A 24,675-nucleotide genomic window follows, 5' to 3' on the forward strand; every position below is an offset into this window, starting at 1 on the left:
CGTGAGGAGCCCATGGGGGCCAGTCCTGTTCCCCTTCCCCAGGGAACTTGCTGGTGAAGAGCAGGGGGTGACAGCTGGGGGGGAGGGGGTGGCACAGGGCGGGGGCTGTCCAGATTGCACCTTGGACAGCGTGGGCTTAGCCTGCTAGCCAAACCCTGCCGGGAGGGGAAGCCACACAGCCCTGTGGACTCTCGTGCTGCCCAGCCCTTCTTGCTCCCATGGCAGGGCACGTGCCCAGGTCTCACCCAGGTTGCTGGAGCGCAGGCGCACGGCGTGCAGCTTCTCCCGCCGGAGCATCTGCAAAGAAACAGCCCTGAGCTGAAGGAGGGAAAGAGGAGCCGGACTGCTGAGACCAGGGATGAGGCATGGGGCCGAGTGCTGGGCTCTTGCCCAACCTCAGCCCCCGCTCACAGCTTGTCACATCTCCCAAAAGTTCCCTTTTGAGAAACTACCTAAAGAACTAACAAACTACCCAACAAACTGCTAAAGTAAGGAACTAACTAACCAACAGAGATAAGGCACGAGGACGAGGAAGGGCAAATGGCGCGGGCGAAGGGTGGGAGAGCACTGGGAGGAGCCGGTACCTGAGAGTGAGGCTGGGCATTGTGATGTCACTGGGCACAACAGTTCTTTTGCCATGGCAACCAGGGGTCTCCCTCCAACCCGGGCAAGGTGCTGAGTGCGGGGGCTGCGGGCGCCTTTGGTCTGGCCTGGCCTGGCCTGGCCTGGGGGTGCTCCCGCCCAGATGACTTGAGCCCCTTAACTCTTTGGGCGCATTGTCTGTCCTTGTCCGTGTGGCCCAAGCAGTGACCGCCCTGGCTGGAGGGTCACAGCAGTGAGCGCCCTGGTGCAGGGGGTCCCGGTAAAACAGTAGCCCCCTCTGATCACTGCCTGGTGGGGTGGGGCTGGGAACACAGAGCCCAGCTCGGCCTCAGCCCCATCTGCAAAGCCAGAGTTACAATGGCCTCCGAACCCTCCACCCCTGCTTCTGTCGGAGAGAAATAGCTCCCATTCCTCTTGCCCCTGCTCAGATACAGCTCAGCTCCCCAGCACAGTGCGGTCACTAGTAGTGGACTTTCCTGATGGTCCTCTTGCCCCACACTCACCCCCGCCACCAGCAAGGGGACGTGGTGAACTCGTGCAGCTCAGGGGGACACTCCCTGGGCTGTTACTCCACATGGGGAAGGGGGAGCAGGGATGGGCATGCTGATAGTTGTGGCACAACCGAATCGCCAGCAGGACACTTGTGGGCTCCTCACAGGAGCCCCAGTGCCAGGGATGGGCCCAAGGATAGTGCTTGCTCTATGGCATGGGTCCCAGGGATGAGGCACTCACTCAGACCTCCATGCCTGTGGGGTCTGTCCACGAGTCACCATTCGGCTGAGACGGGGTGGGTGGCAAACAGATTGATCTTTATTAGGAACAGGATTCAGCAACTCACAAGCTCACAGCTTGCAGGGAGAACTACAACTACCCACCAGCACAAACTGCACCTGCAGGGCATCACGGGGAGAGACTGGGTCATCCCACTGCTGGCCCCTTCAAGGGACCTCCCATGTACCACATCCCCGTCCTTTACTCGGGCAGCTCCCTCTTAGCGACTTGGATGTTCATCAGGCGCTACTTCAACTGGTGTGGAAGAAATCAAACCTCGCGTTGTGGTTGTATTAGACTTGGCAGAGCCATCTAGGTTTATTTAAAACTATACCAGTGATCACAGGGAGAGTTCTCAAAGGAACTCTGACCTCTACAAATTTACAAGCGTATTTATACTTTAGACAGCGAGGAAACATGCAGGGTTCAGACAAAGCAACCTGGGGAGAAACAGAAAGATGGTGATCATTCGTTTGTCACACGTAAGCAGTTTACTTATTTAGAAAAAAACACTATGTTTTGGGAACAGTTCTCAGCTTCTGGTTCGGCGGAAAGGAGGAGGTTAACATCTGCACACAGACAAAACAGGGCATGAAGGTTTCTCCTTATCTTAGAACATGTTAAAACACATAGCATCAACATCGGCACCTTTTTTCTTCTCTTTCTCTCTCTTCTTAGTCAAGTAAGAGGCCTGGTGAAACTTATTTCCACTTTCCCCGCTTTTGGGCCTTTTTGGCCCAACATATTAGATATTTATAGCCAAGAGCTTTTTAACTTCTAATTTTTCTTTCTTTTTACCTTTTCATTATTTTAACATACGTATCACAGAAGTCGTCCAATTAAGGGAGAAAGCAATCATGGGCACCCCTGTCATTGTACTAGGAGGCAAGTGGGGACATGCCCAATATTTAGAAACATTTAAATCCTTTCCATATTGATATGACAGTTGAAGACAAGCATTTTGGTGAGCATGCCAGTGTGGGAGTGATCTTTTTGACCTGTTTTGAAGTCTAGTCTGATTTACAAAGTTTCTTTTAGCTGCTGAGTCTTTAAGTTCATATAAGAGGATCCAAAAGGAAAGACTGAGACGTACCCAAGTCACGACTAACCAACCCCACCTCGGGAACCAGGAACTAGGCAGAGGCCTTTTTCCTTTCCCGAAGGGCATAGTGGTGTCGTTGGGGTACATTTTCTTCGTTCTGTAGTGGTAAATCCTCTTCGCTTTGTAGTGGCAAATCCTCTTCGCCAGTAGGCGCTTGGCTCACTACTGGTCTTGAGCTCTCTTGTTGGCAGGCGCTAGGCTCACTACCGGTCTGTGGAGGCTGATTACAAGGTTGATATGGAGGAGACTCTAAGTCTAGCAGGGCTGATGTTTTCTTAGTGTGTGAAGCATGGATCCACGGTTGGAGTCCTTGACACTTTATTGCAGTGTTGGCTGTCAGGAGTCCCTGGAATGGGCCTTTCCAGCGGGGTCCCACCGATGACTTCCGTTGATGGACTTTTACATGAACCCAGTCAGCAGGCAGGATGGACTGGCACGGCTCATCTGGTTCCTTGGGGAGAGTTACTTGTACCTGTGAATGAAAAGCCTTAACACACTTCCTTAGTGCCGCACAGTAGTCTAGAATAGTATCATCAAGTAAATGTATATTGCAAAAGTGGGAGGCAACAGGTGGTGAGGCAGGGAGCCTCATGGGTCTTCCCATCAGGATTTCATGTGGGGTAAGTCTGGTGTTTCGACTGACAGTAGATCTCATTCTCATAAGGGCTATGGGACGTGCATCTGGCCATTTCAAGTGAGTCTCAGCACAAATTTTGGCCAGTTAATTTTTTTAAATGCCATTTTGGCGTTCCACTTGGCCCGAGGCCTGTGGATGGTACGGGCAATGAAAGTTCTGCTGGATTTGCAGGACTTGGCAGACTTCTTTCATTATCTGCCCAGTAAAATGAGTTCCTCTATCGGAGTTTATGGAGAAAGGAATACCAAACCTTGGAATAAAGTCTCTGAGCAACTTTTTGCTCACAGTGATGGTTTCAGCTTTTGCACATGGGTAGGCTTCTACCCATCCAGAGAACATAAATACAATAACAAGACCATATTCATAAGAACAACATTGCTGCATTTGAATAAAATCTATTTGTAAATTTACAAACGGCCCCCAAAGTGGGGGATGTGCTGCCTTTTTAGGTTTTCCCACATTATGGGCTTGACAAATAGGGCAGGTATAACAGTATTGTTGAGCCACAGATGAACAAGTTGGAGCAAACCAATCAAGCTTAACAGCTTCTATCATCCCCCCTTTGCTCACGTGTGCTATGCCGTGGTGCATGCGAGCAAGATAGGGAAGAAGGACCGTTGGGGCAACCAGGCGGCCGTCCGGGGAGCGCCACAAATGGTCAGGGTGTAACAAACACCCAGCCAGTCTCCACATATATTTTTCTGGTTCTGGAGCCTGATCTTGGAGGAGGGCAACGTCATGAAGACTTGCCAATGGAGACTGGTTAAATGAGATAGACAAAAACACAGGTGTAGCCTGAGGAGTGGAAATAGCCACAGCTTTGGCAGCAGAGTCTGCCAGAGCATTTTTACATGTAACATTATCATAAGGTTTGTGGTGAGCTTGGCATTTAATAATAGCAACAGCAGAAGGTAACTGTAAAGCATTGAACAAGGCCTTTACATATGGCCCGTTACTAATTTTGGCACTTCTTGACACGAGGAAGCCTCGTTGCTTCCAAAGTTGACGATAATCCTGTACAATACCAAAGGCATAGCCAGAATCAGTGTAAATATTAACAGAGGTACCAGAGGCTAGGGTGCAAGCCCTGGTAAGCGCCACAAGCTCAACAACTTGAGCTGAATACACATTGGGCAAGTGATGGCTTTCTATAACATCATATTGGGAACATACTGCATATCCTGCAACAAGAGAACCTTTTGAGTTTCTTTGACATGACCCATCAACATAAAATACTAGATTTGGGTTTTGCAAGGGGGTGTCCTTTAGATCAGTGCGGGGCATTGTTAGGTGGGCAGTAACAACAATACAATCGTGGGGTTCACCATCTAAAGGAGTAGGCAACAGGGAGGCAGGGTTTAAAACAGGGCATCTAGTTAAAGTAATATTTCCAGCAGAAAGAAGCAAACTGTCATACTTAGTCAATCTAGCATTTGAAAGGTGTTGAGTTTTACTTTTTAGTAAAAGGGCTGCTACAGCATGTGGGACAGCAACAGTAAGGGGAGAACCTAATACAGGGGTACAGGACAGTTCAACAGTAATAGCAGCTGCAGCTACAGCACGAAGACATGGAGGAAGTCCGGCTGCAACTGGGTCAAGAGCAGAGCTATAATAAGCAATGAGACGGTGCTTGTCTCCATGTGCACAGCAAGTGCAAATCCGTCTTTTTCATGATAAAAAAGAATAAATGGTTTAGTATAATCAGGAAGGCCTAGGGCAGGAGCTTGCGACAGAGCTTGTTTAATAGAGGCAAAAGCGGCTTCGGCTTTTGAAGTCCAGGGCAAAGGCTCAGAGGTATTAACAAGAGTCAGGTTTTGCAGTGGCTTGACTATAGAGGCATAGCACAAATATCATGACCCAAATAGTGGACATGAGGGAGACAAAGTTATAGCTTTTCTTTAGATGCCTTATGGCCTTTTAGGGCAAGAAGGTGAGAAGAGTTAAAGAATCAGCTTTAGGGGGTTTAGGTTGTAGCCGCGTTGGTCTAAGGATATAGGCAGACAAGGTTCTGCGGTAAACTGCGGCGGGTGAATAACTACCCCTCCAGTACGATCAGGCCGGGGACGAAAGGGACACTGACCCAAATGAAGATGGTATAGCAAAATGAAGTTTTACTTACAACTTGCACAGGAAGACAGAAAACTCTTTAACAACTGTTTGGGATGTTACAGTCGGAAAGCGATTGCAATAACGACAACAACAACAACAATAGCTGCCACACGAGAGCTCACTCTGTTCGGGTATCGAGTATACATTCGACCTAGGGGACGTGGGATCCTGGAAAGGGTGATCAGGCCTCTCCAACTGTCGTGTGGACCCCCCCAAGCTCTGGAGTTGTGTCCCTTTTATAAACTAGTGAGCCAACTAGAATGTGCTGCTGATTTTCAGTCAGGAGCCTGTGACTGCCGGCCTTGCAGTCACACGCTTCATGTAGCCTCTGGTTGGCTGAGGCCATCTGATCACGCGCCTGTCAGCACTGCGATCATGAGGTTTTCACACTCCAAGCATAACTTGCTCTCATGCTTTACATTGGTGTGGCATGTGGACTGGCGTTTGGTCACCTTTTTATTCAGACATGCCCCCTTGACCAAATGCCAGATTAAACACCCTCGAGTTCTAGTTCTTCTTCATTTACATTAGGCAGTTGGGTATACACGAAGGTCGAAAGCGTCATTACTCGACGTTTAACTGCATTCAAAATACAACAACCAATACAAACACACAGCAAAATGCCTAATAAGGGTATTAGCAGGGTTAACAGCGGAGCGATTATATGCATGGCTAGTGAAGAGAAGTCCCAACCAAATCCTGAAAAAAGGTCTGCAAGCCAGCCTTTGCTGATACTAGCTATGGCATTAGCGCCTTTAGCCGCTTTTCGAATTAACTCGAGTTGGGACATTAAAGGAACTGTAATATTCGGGATAGATATGCAGCAATATTCGGTGGATAAGTTTAGATACTTGCATACTCCTCCATTATGCACTAACATGGCGTCTAAAGCAAGCCTATTTTGTAGGGTCATTAGTGATGTTTCTTGTAACTGCCTATTCATTAAGGTCAAGGCTTCGTTAGTGGCATTGAACCCTACTTCTACCTCTTTAGCTAGGCGGACAACGGCTTCACGGGCTTTCATTATTCCCACCCACCATACGAACAGGCCTTCTACTTGCCATTCGATTCGTTTCGCCACCCGCTCACCATAAGTCATTTTCGACCAGATGGTTGTAGTGCGCCTCTGTCTAGAATCAGAATGCCGAACCCATGGGGTGTACGGGTTGGAGGTATTGGCGGCGAGAGGTGGGCACAGTTCCACGCTCGCTATAAAACAAGCGCCGTCGAAATCAACGGGTAAAGCCGTATATAATAACCCGTCATCACACGCCCACATAAGACCGCGGGGTATGTTAGTTGGCAAATTATGTCTTCTACACCACAATGCTTGTACCCTGGGTGCGCAGTAAGGATGGGACAAATTACGGTTTTCAAAATAGCGTACTTCCGCTTGTCTAAGGGGGAAAAATGCACTTAACAGTGGGTGATTACCATGAAATTCTGTCAGATTTACTCCTTTGTTAAGATCCCATCCCCCTTTCCGCATCGGGGTACTATTGAGAAACAAGAACCACGAAGGTGAGTATTGCCGTGCTGACCATGGCAAGGTTTGGACCCGATCGTCGTCTGTGCCCCACTTTCGCGCCCCCCATGGAATGTGATGACAGTCAATTGGTTCTACTTTATGACTCCCTAGTCCCCAACTCCTACAGTTTAAGCTTGTGATATTTTTCTTTGTTACAGGACCTGTTGGCCAGTAGTACGCCGCCATTTTTTCCCCTCTTGTGATTGTGTGGTCGGGAAAAGACACTACCTGACAACCTGGGCAAGATATGAGGCCATTGGTTCTACAGATAAAGGTCCCACACAATGGCCCTTGTACCTCGCAGAACCATCAGGTGATGTCAAGGGGAGCGACATATGTAGTTAACACATTCCCGTTGATTGCACTTGGTTTTGGTATACAAGTCGTCACACCCTCGGGATGGGGTCCAGTCGCGTTGGCCCAGATTTCTATTAGCTGCAACACGGAGTTTCGCTGCAGAGGATCATCGGGGTCACTTGTCTCTGTAGCCGCTTTGGTCGTGAAAACGAGTAGACTGATGATGAAGAGGTCGCCTCGTGACATGTTGTCACCACCGGAGAAAGCTAAAAAACCCCAAAACTCATGATCTGTCAGTGATGCATTATAAATTGTATTATACACGGGAAGGGTGTGCCCTGTCGGCTTAGCCAATTATGATGGGCTAAGACGATGCGTGTGGGTGTGACTGCTTCGAGGGAAACAAAATAAGTATTAGGGTAATCTCCGGCCCTAATTATAACACCCTGTGCTGGGGACGGATGTTTAGAGGTGGCTGTAGGGACGGTTAGCCACACTGCTTCGTGAGGAGAATAACATGGCTTCCAAGGTGGGCGTGGTGCTGGGGTGCGTTCTTCCCATAGCGTCTTTGTAGCATTCATTGAGATCAGTACCTCGGTGTTATGTTTGGTCCAATTTTTATATGACCCATTTCCTTTTAATCTTAACTGCTCCTTATACAGTCCTATATGACGTTCCACAACGCCACTGGACTGTGGATGATAGGGCAAGTGGTGATGCCACTGAATGTTATGTTCTGCCGCAAGTCGCTCTATAGCTTTTGAGTTAAAAGGTGGTCCTCCATCAGTGTGTATAACATGGGGCACTTGCCAATGAGCAAAAGCGAGCTGCAAGCATCCCTGAACTGTGGAAGCGGTAGTTTTCCTTGCTGGGAGGACCAGAAGTTGGTGAGTTTCCAAGTCCACGATCGCTAGTCCTTTGTTCGGTGGTCTTGATCCCGGGAGCGGTCCAAGCAGATCCACTTGCCACACCTTTCCCGGTGTGAAGTGTGCGGGGTCAAAGACACCCTGCGTGTGTTTGTAATGTGTTGGTTTCTCCTTAGCGCAAGCTGGGCATGCTTGGGTTATCTCCTTCCATCGCTGCAAACTTGGTCCTTTATCACTGTGTTGCTTCCAGCAAGTCCGTGCCCTTTCGGCACCTGGGTGCCCCCAGAAATCATGGAGCCATTTCAGCAATGGCTGATCATCTGCCACATTTGTCAGGTTTAATTGCAATATGCCTATTTCACTTGGTGGTCCTTGATGGGCTAATAGGCAGTCGATGATGGCATGTACGGGATCCGTATCGGGTCGGTGAGAGCGTGTATGTTTAACTAAGGGTGGTGTGGAGAACCGTTGCAAAGTATCTTTAATGTCTTCCCAGATGGGTTGATGCTCCATTGCTTGTGCTGCTCCGGTGACGATTCGATATATGCACTCTGAGTCCATGGCGATGGCAGGAACCGGAAGCGTTCCATCGTGATGGTCTCGAGCGTGTGTGAGTGCTAGATGGAATCCCCGTAATTCAGCTGCTTGTACCGACTCATCTGAGGAGGATGAGCGGAGATCGGCGTTCTTACAGGGGTCACAGTAAAAGCCATACACGCTGCCATTGCGGGATGTACCGTCAGAGGCTATCCAGGCTAGTGATGTAGTCCCATATAGCCGAGGTATACTGAGTTTTTCATCCTCATCGTCGGGGGGCAGTTCCCCGTCGATGACTTGCCACGCTGACCAATAGTATTGAAACCGCAGAACGGTCGTGCTCCAAATCTTTTGTGTTCCTTGATACTCAGGGTGACTCTGGCCAGGGTTGAGTAAGGCCAGCATAGAACCTCCTGGTGCAACAAGGGTACCTGGAGACATCGACAGATGTTCTGCCAATTGGGTCGCAAGCATAACTTTTGCTAGACAACCATACCGATGTCGGTTGGCCTGTAGTGTGCGGTGACCGGTGAATGCAGGCTGCTCCGTCACCGGGTCCTTGGCTGTGAACCAGATGTGTTCGCTGGTAAAGCCCGCATGAATTATTAACGGGGTGCTAGCAGGTGGTGCGATCAAGCGTGTGTTCTTAACTTCGTTGAGAACCGCTTCTAAGGCCCGTTGATCTCGGTCATTCCAAGGTTCCCTTCGCTGGGTTTTTTTCCGAATTTGTTGTTGCAATCATTGTACGACTTTTAAGTGTGGTGGCGTTATGTAATGACGGAACCAATTTAGTTGGCCTAAAAGGCCCTGGAAGTCCGGTTGAGTTATGGGTCGGGACTCAAGTTTAGGTGTGGAGTTGTGTGCCGTCCCCCATTGGTACTGACCTGCGAATCGTGTCCCTAAAAAGATGATATCTGAGGACGGTTCCTTCATAGATTTGGTCGTATTTATTGTCCATCCCTCATTGCTTAAGTGGTCTTTTAACTTCTCGGCGGTGTTGTGGACCGTCGCACAGTGATCTCCCATGATGGCAATGTTGTCAACGTAGGACCAGATTTTTACGTCCTCGGCCCATGGATGGAAATGTGTGAAGTGCTTAAGGGTGTTGTTCATCGCCACTGTCACTAATGCCGCTGCGTTACGGTAACCTTGAGGGCAAACTTCCCATTTATACATTTCGCCGCTTATACACATATTAAGGACCCCTTGTGGATCATTTATGGGGATTGAATAAAACATATCTTTTAAATCTAAAGTGATGGCCCACCATTCTCCGCCTCTTTGTGTCTCGATTATACCATTTAAGACTTCAGTTATTGTTTGGGCCGCGGGCATTTGGAGTGGTTTACACCGGCGGTTCACATGCCGGTAGTCTACCACCAACCGGGCTTCGGTTAGTTTCCCCAGCTTGGGAATACCCCATCCCGCCGAAAGATAGGTAGATGATCTTATCGGGTTGATGCAACCTCGTTGGTTTAAGTCGTGTAGTAGGGCCTGGACTTGATTCTTAAGTGTAGAGCGCGTTGGAATCGGTTGATAGCGCCATGGGGCCGGGTTTGTTAAAGTGGGCTGATGTTTATCCTCTTGGGTGACGGACAGCGGCAGTACGAGGAGAATCTGGTTTTTGAGATGTAAAGCTTTTATCTCCGGGATTCCTAGAATATTGATGCCCCCTTGGACCCCGTGTAAAACTCTAGTACCAATCTTGAACTTTACTAAGGTTGTAGTAGCCGTAGCGTTTAAACCCTGTACAAAGATAGTTCTTGATGTTTTAATATGTGGGACTTCGGGCTTTATTACATTTACTTGGGCTCTCGTGTCGAGTAAAAAGCGTGTCGGTGTTGCATCGGAGCCTCCGGGTGTGCTAACGTTGAGGGTGACATATGGGCGTTCATCATTGAAGGGTCGGCCGTCGGTTCCTGGTTTGGCTGCCGCTACTCGTTTTTTCCCTTATCGTACTCTTGTGGTCTTGGCCTAAGGCCTAGACGAAGTGCTAGTATTTTCTGCCCTTCATCCCCTAATCTGCGGAGTTGGTCCTTTTCTAGACCACTTTTGCTTAACAAAAACCTGAACCTAGTGTGTTCTTCGGGGGTACGATTTGGTGGTGGTCCATGCGGTGGGTAGTTAGTTCGAGGTTTATTAGGTGGGGATCCCCAGGGTTCTGCCGCCCATGCTTCCGATGGTGGGGCAGATGTGGTTTCTGTCTTGTGTGCCGTAGTGAGTTTTCCTAAACTGCTTAGGACGTTCCCTATTGGGCCTCCCACCAATGGATGTAGCAGCAAGCGAAACATGGGTGTGTTATTACCCCCGTAAATTTCCACGCAGGCCTCTACTGCTGACGTGGACATGGGGACAGCGCCAGGGTCGTGACACCAACGATGAGGCCAATAATTATTCGCCTGATAAGGAGTTAAATTCAACGGGTACCTCCCGGGGTCCCAATTTAAATAGCTTGCTCCCGCTATGGCATACAAAAGTTGTGTGGCTGTGGGGTTACCCGGTGGACCCGCATGCCAGGCATGGGCTTGGGCCATCAATGCTGGGATCGTGGCAGCACACAAAGGAATTGGCCAGGCTCGGTTGCGCAGTATCTTGGTTGTATCACTGCACGCTCCGCCACTCCACGCGGGTTGGCGCATGAGTGCCATGCATTCCTCGAGGTCTACCAGATCCGCCCCGTGTTCTAGTATCAGGCGCCCTTGCCATATTACCGGTGTTTCACCCGGATTTATCCGGGTTTCTTTCATTAGTTCCTGAAGCTCCCCCCTAGTGCGGGTGCGAAAGGTGGTGAGTGTGCTGGTTGCTGTGCCATCAGTGACAGTTTTGATCAGCGCTACAGGGTTTACCTGTAGAGCAGGTGCGCTTGCCTCCGCAGGGAGGGCAGGGTATAGGCGCAGGGTGCTGTACGGGGGTGGTCCCTCAGGCGGGGTTGTTGGAGTCTCCTCTGCCACTCCCGTTTCTGTGATTTCACTCGCCCCTCCCGCTTCAGTGCGCAGGCCCTCCCCTAGGGGGTTTTCACTCACTGCACCTGCGTTGGGATTTCGCGCCTCGGACGCTTTAGCCACTCCTTCTTTTTCTTCAGCGGCGCCATCTTGGAGTGGCGTTTTGGATTGTGTGGCGCTCTGATCTGCAGCCGTCCTAGCCAGTGTCTCCACCATGCTGGCTTGGTTCGCCGCGTGTTGCAACAGGGTGGTCACCGTGCGAAATAAAACATTAATTATCTTGCCCTTATTCCACTTCTTTGCTCCCCATTTCGTAGCCTCCCGCCCGTTGGTTTCAAGGCTCTCCCGGAGTCCTGTCAGGATCTCATTTTCAGTGCCTCCGGGGCTGAGGTTAGGGCACCTGAATTTGTCAGGAGATGTGTTGCAGCCGCCACCCTCTTTTAGATATTTAATACATTTGGCATACTCTTTTGCAGGGGTACGATTGCTTGTGTCGGTGGATTTGACCCGATTGAGTTGTACCTCTGCGGCCGTATCGGGTGGTCGGTATAGGACCGCGGGGCTAGCGAGGAGACACCCCAGGGCTGCGTGAGTGAGGCCGGTAACGACCCGCTCTTTGAGTGGCCCCCCGGTGTTTTCAGTCGGGCGGATCGAAACATGGCCGCCGATCCTCCCATCTTGCTGGGCCTGATGGTACGCCACATGGGCCCATAAGTCATCGGAATTTGTGGTTGGGGGCCTGTGGTGATTTCGCCACGGGCAATGCCGGACTGATTGGTCAGTGCACTCCTCATTCTCCCTTTTCCCCGGAGATCCTGTCCGTGACGCCATGTGGTAAACTGCGGCGGGTGAATAACCACCCCTCCAGTACGATCAGGCCGGGGACGAAAGGGACACTGACCCAAATGAAGATGGTATAGCAAAATGAAGTTTTACTTACAACTTGCGCAGGGAGACAGAAAACTCTTTAACAACTGTTTGCGATGTTACAGTCGGAAAGCGATTGCAATAACGACAACAACAACAACAACTGCCACACGAGAGCTCACTCTGTTCGGGTATCGAGTATACATTCGACCTAGGGGACGTGGGATCCTGGAAAGGGTGATCAGGCCTCTCCGACTGTCGTGTGGACCCCCCCAAGCTCTGGAGTTGTGTCCCTTTTATAAACTAGTGAGCCAATTAGAATGTGCTGCTGATTTTCAGTCAGGAGCCTGTGACTGCCGGCCTTGCAGTCACACGCTTCATGTAGCCTCTGGTTGGCTGAGGCCATCTGATCACGCGCCTGTCAGCACTGTTGTTGCACAAACTGCCAGTTTCGTGCCCCTGGAGGCTTGTCCAATTTACCTCAAGGAGAGAGTCACACACTCAGGCTGGGTCCAACTCGAGTTTATTGTTTGTGCAAACAGGTTGACAGTGGAGCTCAATGCTCAAAGCAAAGTCGACCCCGAGCCGTGCCCGAGGTTTCATTTTTATAGCTAACCTGAACAAAAGATTCCAACGTGATTGGTTACATTTTTCTGCAAAGTTTAGTACACGTGTAGTCCTAAAACGCAACTGCAGCAACAGGCCTGCCGCCTGCGTTCTGAACTGTGGGCCCCTTAGTAACCCCGTGTCTTGGTGTAACTCTAGGGCAATGAGCGAGTACGATGTTTACAAAATGTATGTGCAAAACAAGCATTAATCTGTGTTCTAACAAGAAGCTTTGAACCTTATCTCAAAGCGAGCGTTGCCTGGACTGTTTCTTATTATGACACTGCTTATCTACTGCAGGAGGAAAGAAGAAACATCTCACAGTTCAGCTGTGAGGCCCTGTATAGGGAAAAGAAAAGGGATCATGAGACATTTTTACTACACTACCCTTTGGTATTCCAATCCGTGCTTTCGGTTTAGCATCATTGCTTCCTCCAGCTGCATCTCAGCATCCGACGAAGCAAGCTGCTGCTTACGAAAGCTGATGCATCCCTGGTTTAGTGAATCTAGGAAGGGCAGATCCGCACTGCAAATCTCCCCTGAATCCAGGCTAGCGCGGCCAGTTCCTCTCCCTGCCCGGATCCTTAAAGAAGCAGGCTGAAGGTGTCACAACCCATTGTTCATATGCCTATAGTACAGTGGAAAATCCCATAGTTTGATAGAGAGGGCACAGTCTGTCAATCATTTTGTAAGTAGGTCATGTAAGTAGGTCACGAGTGGAAAACTCCAGAGCCCAGTGACTATATATTAATGACCTAGAAAAAGTGCCCGCCAATCTTATGTAAATTCGTACCCCACTATTGGACTGTTCTAAATCATTCCTACCTGGCGGACAGCAATTGGCTTGCTAGCCGTAGAAGAGGTTGAAGCAGTTTCCGCCCAAGTTGGAGAACTCCACACACACCTCGTGGAGAGATCTGAGCACGCTGTGGAGCCTAGCAAACTCCGCGTGTGTCTTAGAGAAGAACTTAGTGGCCTGGTCAACCACTAAGGACTCCCCGTCACCGACCCAAGGGGGCCTAGCACACACCCACCCGAGACGTAAGACGACTGCCGGCCTGAACACCCCGAACACTTCTGCAGACCGACCAAAGAAACTTTGTAATTTCTGCCCGACTCAAGTTTAGTTTACAACTGTAATTGAAGCAAGCTTCTGACCTGCGCTGTACGAGCAGTGTAAGTAAACAATCTTTTTGCTTAACCAAAACGTGTCAGTACCTGATTCCTCTCCAAGCGTCACAAGTACCCGCCCACCGACTAGGGCTCCTAAGGCCCCGAACCCCGCGCTGTGGCTCTCGGCGGCGACAAAAGGCAGGCCCTTAGGCCTGCAGGCCAGAGTGAAACCTGATGCCACGGCATATCAGAGTACGGTGGATGCTCATACTCTGGTTACCTGACGAAGCTGCGCCTTAGAAATGGGTGCTGTTGATTACTTAATATGTGCATTGTGTTTTTAAAAGACATTCAGAAACGTATCGTGTTTTCCAGCAGGGCTGTCCAGTTGTTCAGAAGCACCTCTTACACCTCATCTCCGTAGACCTCATACTTTTATTTATACCATAGACTTTTTGTAGCTTTTTTGTTTTTTTCCCTATTTCTGAATTGGGCCTTGACTTTTGGGGAGACCAGATTTTTCTGTCTCGATTTGTGCTCAGCAGATAAGAGGGTGGTCAGCGCTTCTCTATAGGATACAGGAAGGTGCGACTTTTTTGAACGTATAACAAGGTGTTCCCTTTGACGTCACGCAGTATTAATACCAGCCCCGCAATGCTATACTGGCAACTATAGGCAAGTCAGTCTCACCTCCATCCTTGGCAAAGTCTTTGAAAAAATTATCAAGGCTCACATTTGTGAGAGCCCAGCAGGAAAAATTCTGCTGAGGGGAAACCAGCACGGGTTCGTGGCAGGCAGATCGTGCCTGACTAATCTAGTCTCTTTTTATGACCAGGTTACGAAACGCCTGGACTCAGGAGGAGGGGTTGACATCGTTTACTTAGACTTCAGGAAGGCCTTCGATACGGTATCCCACCCCATACTGGTGAACAAGTTAAGAGGCTGTGACTTGGATGACTGCACGGTCCGGTGGGTGGCGAGTTGGCTAGAGGGTCGCACCCAGAGAGTCATGGTGGATGGGTCGGTTTCGACCTGGAAGGGTGTGGGCAGTGGGGTCCCGCAGGGCTCGGTCCTAGGACCGATACTCTTTAACCTCTTCATCGGCGACTTGGATGAGGGAGTGAAGTGTACTCTGTCCAAGTTTGTGGATGACACAAAGCTATGGGGAGAAGTAGACACGCCGGAGGGCAGGGAACAGCTGCAAGCAGACCTGGACAGGTTGGACAAGTGGGCAGAAAACAACAGGATGCAGTTCAACAAGGAGAAATGCAAAGTGCTGCACCTATGGAGGAAAAATGTCCAGCACACCTACTGCCTAGGGAATGACCTGCTGGGTGGCACGGAAGCAGAAAGGGATCTCGGAGTCCTAGTGGACTCCAGGATGATCGTGAGCCGGCAGTGTGATGAAGCCATCAGAAAAGCTAACGGCACTTTATCGTGCATCAGCAGATGCATGACGAACAGACCCAAGGAGGTGATACTTCCCCTCTATTGGGCGCTGGTCAGACCGCAGTTGGAGTACTGCGTGCAGTTTTGGGCGCCGCACTTCAAGAGGGATGTGGATAACCTGGAGAGCGTCCAGAGAAGGGCCACTCGTATGGTTAAGGGCTTGCAGACCAAGCCCTACGAGGAGAGACTAGAGAACCTGGACCTTTTCAGCCTCCGCAAGAGAAGGTTGAGAGGCGACCTTGCGGCTGCCTATAAGGTCATCACGGGGGCACAGAAGGGAATTGGTGAGGTTTTATTCACCAAGGCGCCTCCGGGGGTTACAAGAAACAATGTCCACAAGCTAGCAGAGAGCAGATTTAGACTGGACATTAGGAAGAACTTCACAGTTCGAGTGGCCAAGGTCTGGAACGGGCTCCCAAGGGAGGTGGTGCTCTCCCCTACCCTGGGGGTCTTCAAGAAGAGGTTGGATAGGCATCTAGCTGGGGTCATCTAGACCCAGCACTCTTTCCTGCCTGTGCAGGGGGTCGGACTTGATGATCTATTGAGGTCCCTTGCGACCCTAACTTCTATGAATCTGTGAATTGTTGTTATTTTTGTTGCTGTGGTTGTGACGTTTGCTGGCAGGTCCTGAACTGACGAGTTCCGCGAACCTTCAAGGCCCCCAAAAGCCAGTTTCTGAACTGGTGTTATCGCTGACAGCGCTGGGCATTTCACGGGCCCCGCTTACCGTGCTGGCAGTGCCGCGGTATTTGCAGCGTACAGGGAGACTGACAGCCTCCCGTCCCGTTGAAGACTTCTGACTGTCAGTTCCAGCTGTGTATTTAACGCGCACTGCGTTGACACCGCCTTCCAGTAAGCGCAGGGTCCCTGCGTGGGGTCGGTCCCCTGCTCGTGTCGCGCGTGCTCCTGGAGGAAGTAGGGCCGGGCAGAGGAGAGGGCGGGCGGCCAGAGGCACATCCCCTCGCCAGGGGAGGGTTCAAGTCAGGGTGTCGTCATCACGTTGGGGCGTTGCACTGCCTTCACGCAGATCCTGCGTGTCTCTGTCTCGGTCTCGGTCTCGTCTTCTCTCCTCACGCAGCCAGCCAGGAGGCGAGAGGCAGGGAAGCGCTGAGGGGGCAGGAATCTTTGGGATACACGAGCGAGGGAGACGCCAGTGCCGAGGGCGGTGTTGCGAGAGGGATTTCTCCCCAGGTTGCTGGGCCCAGAGGCTGCTCGTGACAGCCGAGAGGAAAGGGGCCTTTTCCAAAGGGGAGCAGCAGCTCCGTTGGGACGGCGGGGTGCGAGCACGCTGAGAACGCCTCAAATGAGGCAAAGCAGAGGCTCTGCGCCCCAAGCTGGAAAGGAGCTGCCACCTTCAAGTCGTTCTCGGCTCGTGCCTGCACAGCCGTTAAGCGTGTTTGCTCAGCGTTCACTCTGTGCGATTAAGTGCATTTTCACGCAACAGGGATGGCCACTGACACACAATTAAGCGTGTGCACAGAAACAGTGAAGCGCAATCACGTGCAAGCCTGTTCTAGTTGTTAGCTGTGAGCTAGCTGAGAACAACTAAGACGAAGCAAAGGAGAGGCGCCGCAGCCGAAACCGGAAAGGAAGGTTTTGCTCTGTTTCAGTCGTCCGCAGCTCCTTCACAGGCAACAATTAAGGGTGTTCCTGTTAAACTACCGGTGGGTGGGTTCGCGCTCAGTGATTAACAGGTGTTCAATCACAACTGCAGACACTCACACTCTCACAGGCAACAATTAAGGGTGTTCGCGTTCAAATACTGGTGGGTGGGCTTACACTCAGTGATTAACGGGTGTTCAAGCACAACTGAAGCACAATCACAGTCTCACAGGCAACAATTAAGGGTGTTCCCGTTCAAATACCAGTGGGTGGGCTCACACTCAGCGATTAATGGGTGTTCAAGCACAACTGAAGCACAATCACACTCTTCCAGGAAACAATTAAGGGTGTTTCTGTTCAAATACAACCGGGTGGGTTCACACTCAGTGATTAACGGGTGTTCAAGCGCAACTGAAGCACAATCACAGTCTCACAGGCAACAATTAAGGGTGTTCCAGTTCAAATACCGGTGGGTGGGCTCACACTCAGTGATTAACGGGTGTTCAAGCACAACTGAAGCACAATCACAGTCTCACAGGCAACAATTAAGGGTGTTCCAGTTCAAATACCAGTGGGTGGGCTTACACTCAGTGATCAACGGGTGTTCAAGCACATCTGAAACACAATCACAGTCTCACAGGCAACAATTAAGGGTGTTCCTGTTCAAATACCGGTGCGTAGACTCACCCTCAGTGATCAACGGGTGTTCAAGCACAACTGAAACACAATCACACTCTCACAGGCAACAATTAAGGGTGTTCCTGTTCAAATACAACCCGGTGGGCTCACACTCAGTGATTAACAGTGTTCAAGCACAACTGAAGTACATTCCCGCTCTGCCACTAAGCACGGTGGCACCGACCAGTGAAGCGCATTGCCCCTCGGGGATTAGAGCCTGTTCCCCCTCAGGGATCAGCAGCTGCCCTTTTGATCCCCGCCCCTTTGACAAGGGCTCCCAGTGTACCCGTCTCTGCTCAGAGGCTTGCTGCTGCTGCTGCTGTTGCTGTGCTGCTCCTGGCGGGGAGAGCAGGGCTGTAGGAACGCCCCGCGAGATGCTGTCGTCATTGCGCTCGCTCAGGCTTTGAGCAAATCATCTCTCCTCTCATGGCCAGTGAGGAGGGGCGAGAGGCAGGGCAGTGTTGAGAGCGCATGAATGGGGGGGCCATTGGGCTACGTGGGGGTTTGGGGGGTGGTGCTTTGGACCTGTTGGGCACGAGATATTGCGGAAGGACTTTTCCGTGTGGGTTTCTGGTGCCAGAAGCTGCAGGTGACGACTGTGAGCGGAGGGGCCTCCGTGGCAGCTTGCGGTGTGTTTGGGGGGGCTGCCCATGGAGGCCCCAAGGTTTCCGAGGGGCTCACGGTATCGCTTCTCGGCCTTTTGGCTAAGATCAAGTGTAGGAACACATCACGGGCCACCACCAGTACACGGACCCCACCAGAAGAACAGCCACCGGACCGGACACAGAGGGGCCGCCTGAACCGCCCCCCTCTGCAACAGACAGACCTTGGTTCAAGAGGACTCATCAACAACGGACGACGACCCAGCGCCACCCGAAGAGGACCCCCGCGATAGACTATATCTAGACTGAGACACTTCATCTTCGGACCACTTTTTCCACCACTGCGGAGCATTGTCTCGGGTATGTGTGTTTCTATCCTCTTTCTCTCTCAGCGTCGCAAACCTCCCCCTCCCTCCCCTTCCCCACTCCCCTCTCCCCTTACCCTCGGGCTTAGTTGGCTAACTTTGTATCGCATGTAACCTAGTTGCGTTCCCAACCTCACCCCCATCCTTCTATTGTTAGTCCCTCGCCCGGGCGTTCTGTATTTCCCTATCGGCTTTGTCATCTTTTTTTTTTTTTTGGATTTACCATCCTTACCATCTACTAATAAAAGTCAATCTGGTCTCTTGGTGACGCTCCTGCTGCGGCGGCGGCAGAAGCGAAGCAGCGGCAGTTGGGCCGAGCCTCCCAGCCCCAGGAGGAAAATGGAGATCGAGTAGCAACAGCAGTGGTGCTGCGAAGCAGATGAGAGCAGAGCAGCAGGCGACGGTGGAGCAGATCGAGAGAGGAGCCATGGAGCCTCAAACGGAGATGGTGTGGGAGAATGGCGAGCTGATCGAAAGGGAGCAGAGCATGTGGACGACGGTGGTGGCGGGACGGAAGCAGAAGCAGGACGAGAGCAGCTGGAAGGAGCGAGAGCTGGCGGCAGATGAGAAAGGGAATCACCGGGAGCAGGCGACGATAGGTGGAGGAGAGACATCGGAGGAGAAGAGGAGAGCGGCTGAGTCAGAGGATGAGCAGCAGGAGCCATGGTGGAGCAAGGAAGACCCCCAAAGGCAAGTGAAACTACGAGCAAAAGTTTTTCTACTGAAGGAGGGCTTTGAAGGAGCAACTCGGCTCACGAGGACTGAGTTTATGGAAAAAGTGTTGTTTAGAGACATTGGCTTAAACCCGCGGGATCTGAGTGTTGTGATCGCGCATGAAAATTATAAAGTGTGGGGGTTAACTTTTTGGAACAGGAAAGCTTATGAGAAGTTTTGGGAAAGGCAAGGGAAGCTAACGAAAGAAGGTAAATTAAAAGGGCTACGGTTCGAAACAGGAGAGAGAGAGAGAGAGCGAGTCCTCTTTTTGAGAATGTTTAATGATAAGTTGGAAAAAGAGGACGTGGAGAGATGGGTGGAGAGACAAGTACAGAGTGTGATGTGGGTGGAGAGAGTACTGGATAAGTATAAGATCTGGACAGGGTCCTGGAGAGCGAGAGTGAGACTAATGGAGGACCCCCATTTCGGAGGGGTAAAGCATATCGCTCCCAACTTTTACATAGGGCCCCACAGGGGCTATGTGAGTTATTTTGGGCAGCCACGGCTGTGTAGTAGATGTGGGAAAGGGGGGCACATTGCAGCGTTTTGCTCACTAACCAGGTGCTTTAAATGTGGGGAGATGGGACACAGGGCAAGTGAGTGCAAAAAACAAATAAAATGTATCACATGTGGGGAAGAGGGGCACACATATAGGGCGTGTCCCTACTCCTATGCGAATAGGGCGAAAAACCAGGAGGAAAGAAGGGAGGAGGAAAAAGAAGCACAAGAGAGCGAGATGGAGGCAGACAACGAGTCAGCAATGTCTGCTAGTGAGGTCTCGGAGAGCCGGGAAGAATCGGTGTGTGAGGAAACAGAGGCAGGGGAAGGTTTGGAATTGGAGACAGGGTTAGAAATGTTGAAGGAGCTGGACAGATCGACAACTTCCACGATGGAAATCGTGGTGGAAAGAGAGCCTGAGGGCGGGAGAGAAGAGGGAAAACGGGCAGGGTCACAACCAGCCACAAAGGGTGATGTGGCATGCTCAGACGGGAGCCAGGATATCCCGCTGGGGCAGGCAGCGTGTGGGACAGAGAAAAAGCTAAAGAGAGAAAAGAAAGGGGAGAAGGGAGGAAAAGGGAGGAAGAGATGGGAAGAAGAAGAAAGGGGTGGGAGACAAAGGAGCGGGGACGAAACACCCAAGAGAACCCGCAATGGAGGAATGAAGCCCGGAAGGGAGGGGGAAGGGAGCGAGGGAGCGGAGGGTTATTTGAGCCCAGCCGCGATCGCTAACCTGGCTCACATGACCGGCATGAGGGAGACGGGGTCACTGGGTGACAAGGCAGGACGGGACGGGAAAGGGGAAGTAAGGGAAAGGTCACCACGGGTAAGGAAATGAGGAAAACACTAAGGATAATATCGTGGAATGTGAGGAGTCTATTGAGGAAGCAGCGATGGGAGGACATTAAGAAGATTTTAGAAACAACAGACGCAGAAGTGCTGTGTGTGCAGGAGTGTGGGATAGGGTGGGGAAGAGAGTGGAGCTGGTTGAGAAAGCGGTGGCGGTGGGGACCTTCTTGGTGGGCGGGAGCTGGAGGGAACAAAAACCTGGGGGTGGGAATTTTGATTAGGGAAGGACGGATGCCGCTACAAGTTAAAAGCGTGCAAGTGCTGGTGGAGGGACGGGTACAGAAGATGGTGCTGGAATGGGAAGGGCAGATAGTCACAATCTGGAACGTGTATGCACCGGCGGTGAAAGCAGAGAGGATGGTTTTGTTTAAAAAACTGGGGGTGTGTTGTGGGGGAGGAGGGCACCGAATCATAGTGGGCAATTTTAACTGTATCATAGAAAAAGGGGATAGGGTAGGGGAAGAACGTGAGGGAGAACTGGATGGAACAGGGAAATTGCTAGGGAAATGGGCACGGGAAGAAGGGCTAAAAGATATTTGGAAGGGTGAAACTGCTTGGACAAGGATAGAGCCAGGGGGGAGGAAAAGATCGAGGATAGATTTTGTGTTTGTGTCAGAAGGATTGAGAGTGCAAAAGAAGGAGGTAAGGGAAGCGGGAATTTCAGACCACAACATATTAAGAGTGGAGATAGGACAAGGGGAGGGCGGAGCACAGGGGAAGGGAGTATGGAAGTTGAATCTGAAGGACCTAGAAGAGGGGAAGGTATGTAGGGAGTTTGTGGCAGAATACAAGGGATGGAGAACGTTGAAAAGATATTTTGAAACCAGGTGGGAGTGGTGGCTAATGGTGAAGGAAAGGATCAAAGAGTGGTTTAAAAAGCAAGGGGGGAAACGGGCAAAGCAGCGACAGCACAGTTTGTTACGGAAGCAGCAAAGAGTACAAGGATTAGTAAAGGAAGCAGAAGCAGGAAAAGAAGTAAAAGAGGAACTGGGGACGGCCCGAAAGGAGGTGGAAGAGTGGTTTGAACAAAGAGGAAGGGAGAGAATATTTCTGGCACGAGCACCATGGGTAGAGGAAGGAGAGGAGTGGAGTGGATATTTTGCAAAGAGGGTTCGGAACGGGAAGAAAGAAATGAGGGAGATAATGACGCAAGGGGGGCAGGTAGTAAAGGAGCAGAAGGAGATTTTAAAAGAGGTAACAAGGTTCTATAGGGACCTGTACAGTAAAGGGGAGGCGGAAGAAGAAGAAAGGAGGGTAGAAGAGGAAGAAATGCAGCAATTAAAGGAAGAGGAAAGGGACGATTTGGGAAGAGAGGTGACAGTAGAAGAAATAGAAGGGTGTCTGAAAGGAATGAAGACGAATAAAGTCCCAGGGGTGGATGGGATACCGGGGGAATTTTACAGAAAATTTTGGGGGTGGTTGGGAACAGACGTCAAGGAGGTATTTAAAGAGATGATGGAAAGGGGAAAGGTAGGGCAAGGGTTTGCAGAAGGGGTGATAGTATTATTATATAAGAAGGGGGAGAAAAAGAGTTTGAAAAATTGGAGGCCAATCACGTTATTAAACGTGGACTACAAACTGTACACGAGAATGCTGGCGGAAAGAATGAAGGGGGTATTGGCACAGGTGATAGGGGAAGAACAGATGTGCGCGGTGGAAGGGAGAAAGATAACACAAACACACTGGGTGGTGAGGGACATAATAGAGTATGTGAGGGATAGGAACTGGAATATGGTGGTGGGAAACCTGGATTTGGAGAAAGCGTACGATAGGGTGAGGCACGAGTATCTGTTCACGGTGCTGGAAAAGATGGGGTTCCCGGGAAACTACATAGGATGGGTGAGGGAAGTGTATCGGGGGGCTTTCAGCAGGGTGCTGTTAAAAGGACACTTGGGAGAGGAGATTAAAATAGAGGTAGGGGTAAGGCAGGGGTGCCCTTTGTCACCAGGGCTTTTCGTGTGTGGGATAGAGGCGGTAGGAAGGAAGATAAGACGGGACGACCAAATTCAAGGGATAAAGATACCAGGAGGAGGAGAAGTGAAAGCGCTGCTATATATGGATGACGTAACATTCCTGGCGAGGGACAGGAGGTCAGTGAGGAGGGCGCTGGAACATATGGAAGAGTACGGAAGGGTAGCCGGAGCAAGATTAAATAAAGGGAAAAGTAAGATATGGGGCATAGGGAACTGGGAGGGTCTGGAGGAATATGGGTTGCAGGTGGTAGAGGGAGGGCTAAAAATATTAGGGATAAGCTTTGAGAAAGATGGAAAAGGGGAAACAGCGTGGGGAGAAGTGTGGGGGCAGGTTAGAAAGGTGTTGGGGATATGGGGAGGGAGAGGGTTGTCAAAGACAGGGAAGGTAAAATTAATCAAGTCAGTGATCTTACCGATCCTGCTATTTGTAGGGTGGGTATACCCCCCATCGTGGAGGCAAGCGAGGAGGATACAGAGGGAATTGTGTGTGTTTTTCTGGGGAAGTAAGGGAGAAAAGGTAGCACGTAGGGAGATTTATAAAGCGGGGGAGCTAGGGGGATGGGGTTTTCCAGAGGTGGAAACGTTCGTATATGGGCACGGGGTGGCAGCATTAGTCAGGGAAGCACGGAAAAGGGAAGAAATAGCGGGGAAATGGGCAAAGTACTGGGGAGGCAGAGTTTTGAGGGCATGGGGGGTATTTGGTGAAAGGTGGACAGGGATATGGGCAGGGAAACCATCACAGCATGTGGATAGGCTGGCGGCATTCGTCAGGGCAAAAGGTTTGGCCAAATTGGGGCTGGAAGGACTACAGAAAGCTAGGATGATTTTCAACACAATTAGGGAGAAAGATGTGTTGACAGACGTGGGGGATTTGGCATGGGAGCAGGTGAGAGAGGTGTGGAAGGGAATAGAAGACGCAAGGTGGAAAGGGACTCATAGAGACATAGCGTGGTGCATAGTGAGGCGGGTGTTATCAGTCAGGGAAGTACTACACCGATGGGGGCTGGTGAGATCGGCGGAGTGCCCACGGGAGTGCTGTACACAGGAAGAAACGGTGCATCACGTCTTTTGGGAGTGCACGTTCGCGAGAAGGGTGTGGGGAAGAGTAGGGAAATTTCTAAGGGCAATAGGGTGGGCACAGGGGGTGTCATATGAAAGCGCAGTGTACGGACTGGTAAAACAAGGAGAGAGGCAATGGGAAGTACGGGTGGTCTTGATGGGGATGAGGGTGGCATTATGGAAAACGAGATGTTTGTTAGTAGGGAAAGGGGTATACTTCACACAAAGGGAATGCACACAGCTAGGGTACTACGAGATTAAAGACTACATAAAGGGACAAGGAGAAAAGGGCAAGATGAGTAGGGCATGGCAAGGCGTTCGGTGGCAGGAATTATTTCAGCCGGCCGGGATAGGTTAAGGACAGGGAAAAGAAAAGAAGAAGAGAGAAAGAAGGGAAAGGAAAGCGTCGGGAAATAGGGCAAGGAAAAGCGTCAGGAATTAGGGAAAAGAGGGGAAAGGTGGAAATGAAACATTGGGAAAACAGTGGTAATGAGATAAAACTAAGGTGAATTGTGTGTGACAAATAAAGAACGATGGAAACAAGTTAAATGCAAATAAAATGGAGGAAAATACAAGACTATGTGAAAAGACTGTGTACAATGTGGAAATGTATTGTAAATGTTTGAAGTGTCCCAAGAACCTGTATGAGAAAAGAGCAAAAATGTATTGTCATGGAGTGAATTAATGGTTATGTATAAAAAGGATTCAGTGATACAACGGTGGAGAAATTGTGATTGGAAAGGGGACGGGTGTCCCCTACGATTGTGTTATGTATGATATTGTTTTTCTGTGAAATATTGTCAAAAGGAGATGGCGTAGAGAGACGATTAAACATTTTGATATTAAAAAAAAATCAAAAAAAAAAAATCTGTTCTTATCAGTTTAATCGCTGAAAAAAGACGGAGAAA

At 50.5% G+C, this 24,675-nt stretch overlaps 1 long non-coding RNA gene across 1 annotated transcript in view; it reads right to left on the bottom strand.

The window, feature by feature from the left end:
* Positions 1 to 1,662: 1,662 nt before the first annotated feature.
* Positions 1,663 to 24,675, bottom strand: part of LOC132248773 (uncharacterized) — a 54,448-nt gene continuing 31,435 nt past the window's right edge. The window contains exon 4 of the long non-coding RNA XR_009460154.1: positions 1,663 to 2,963. This is a non-coding gene — a long non-coding RNA (uncharacterized LOC132248773). The remainder of the gene's footprint in view (positions 2,964 to 24,675) is intronic.

Source organism: Alligator mississippiensis, chromosome 1 (assembly GCF_030867095.1).
Source record: "Alligator mississippiensis isolate rAllMis1 chromosome 1, rAllMis1, whole genome shotgun sequence".
Classification (NCBI taxonomy): Eukaryota; Metazoa; Chordata; order Crocodylia; family Alligatoridae; genus Alligator; species Alligator mississippiensis.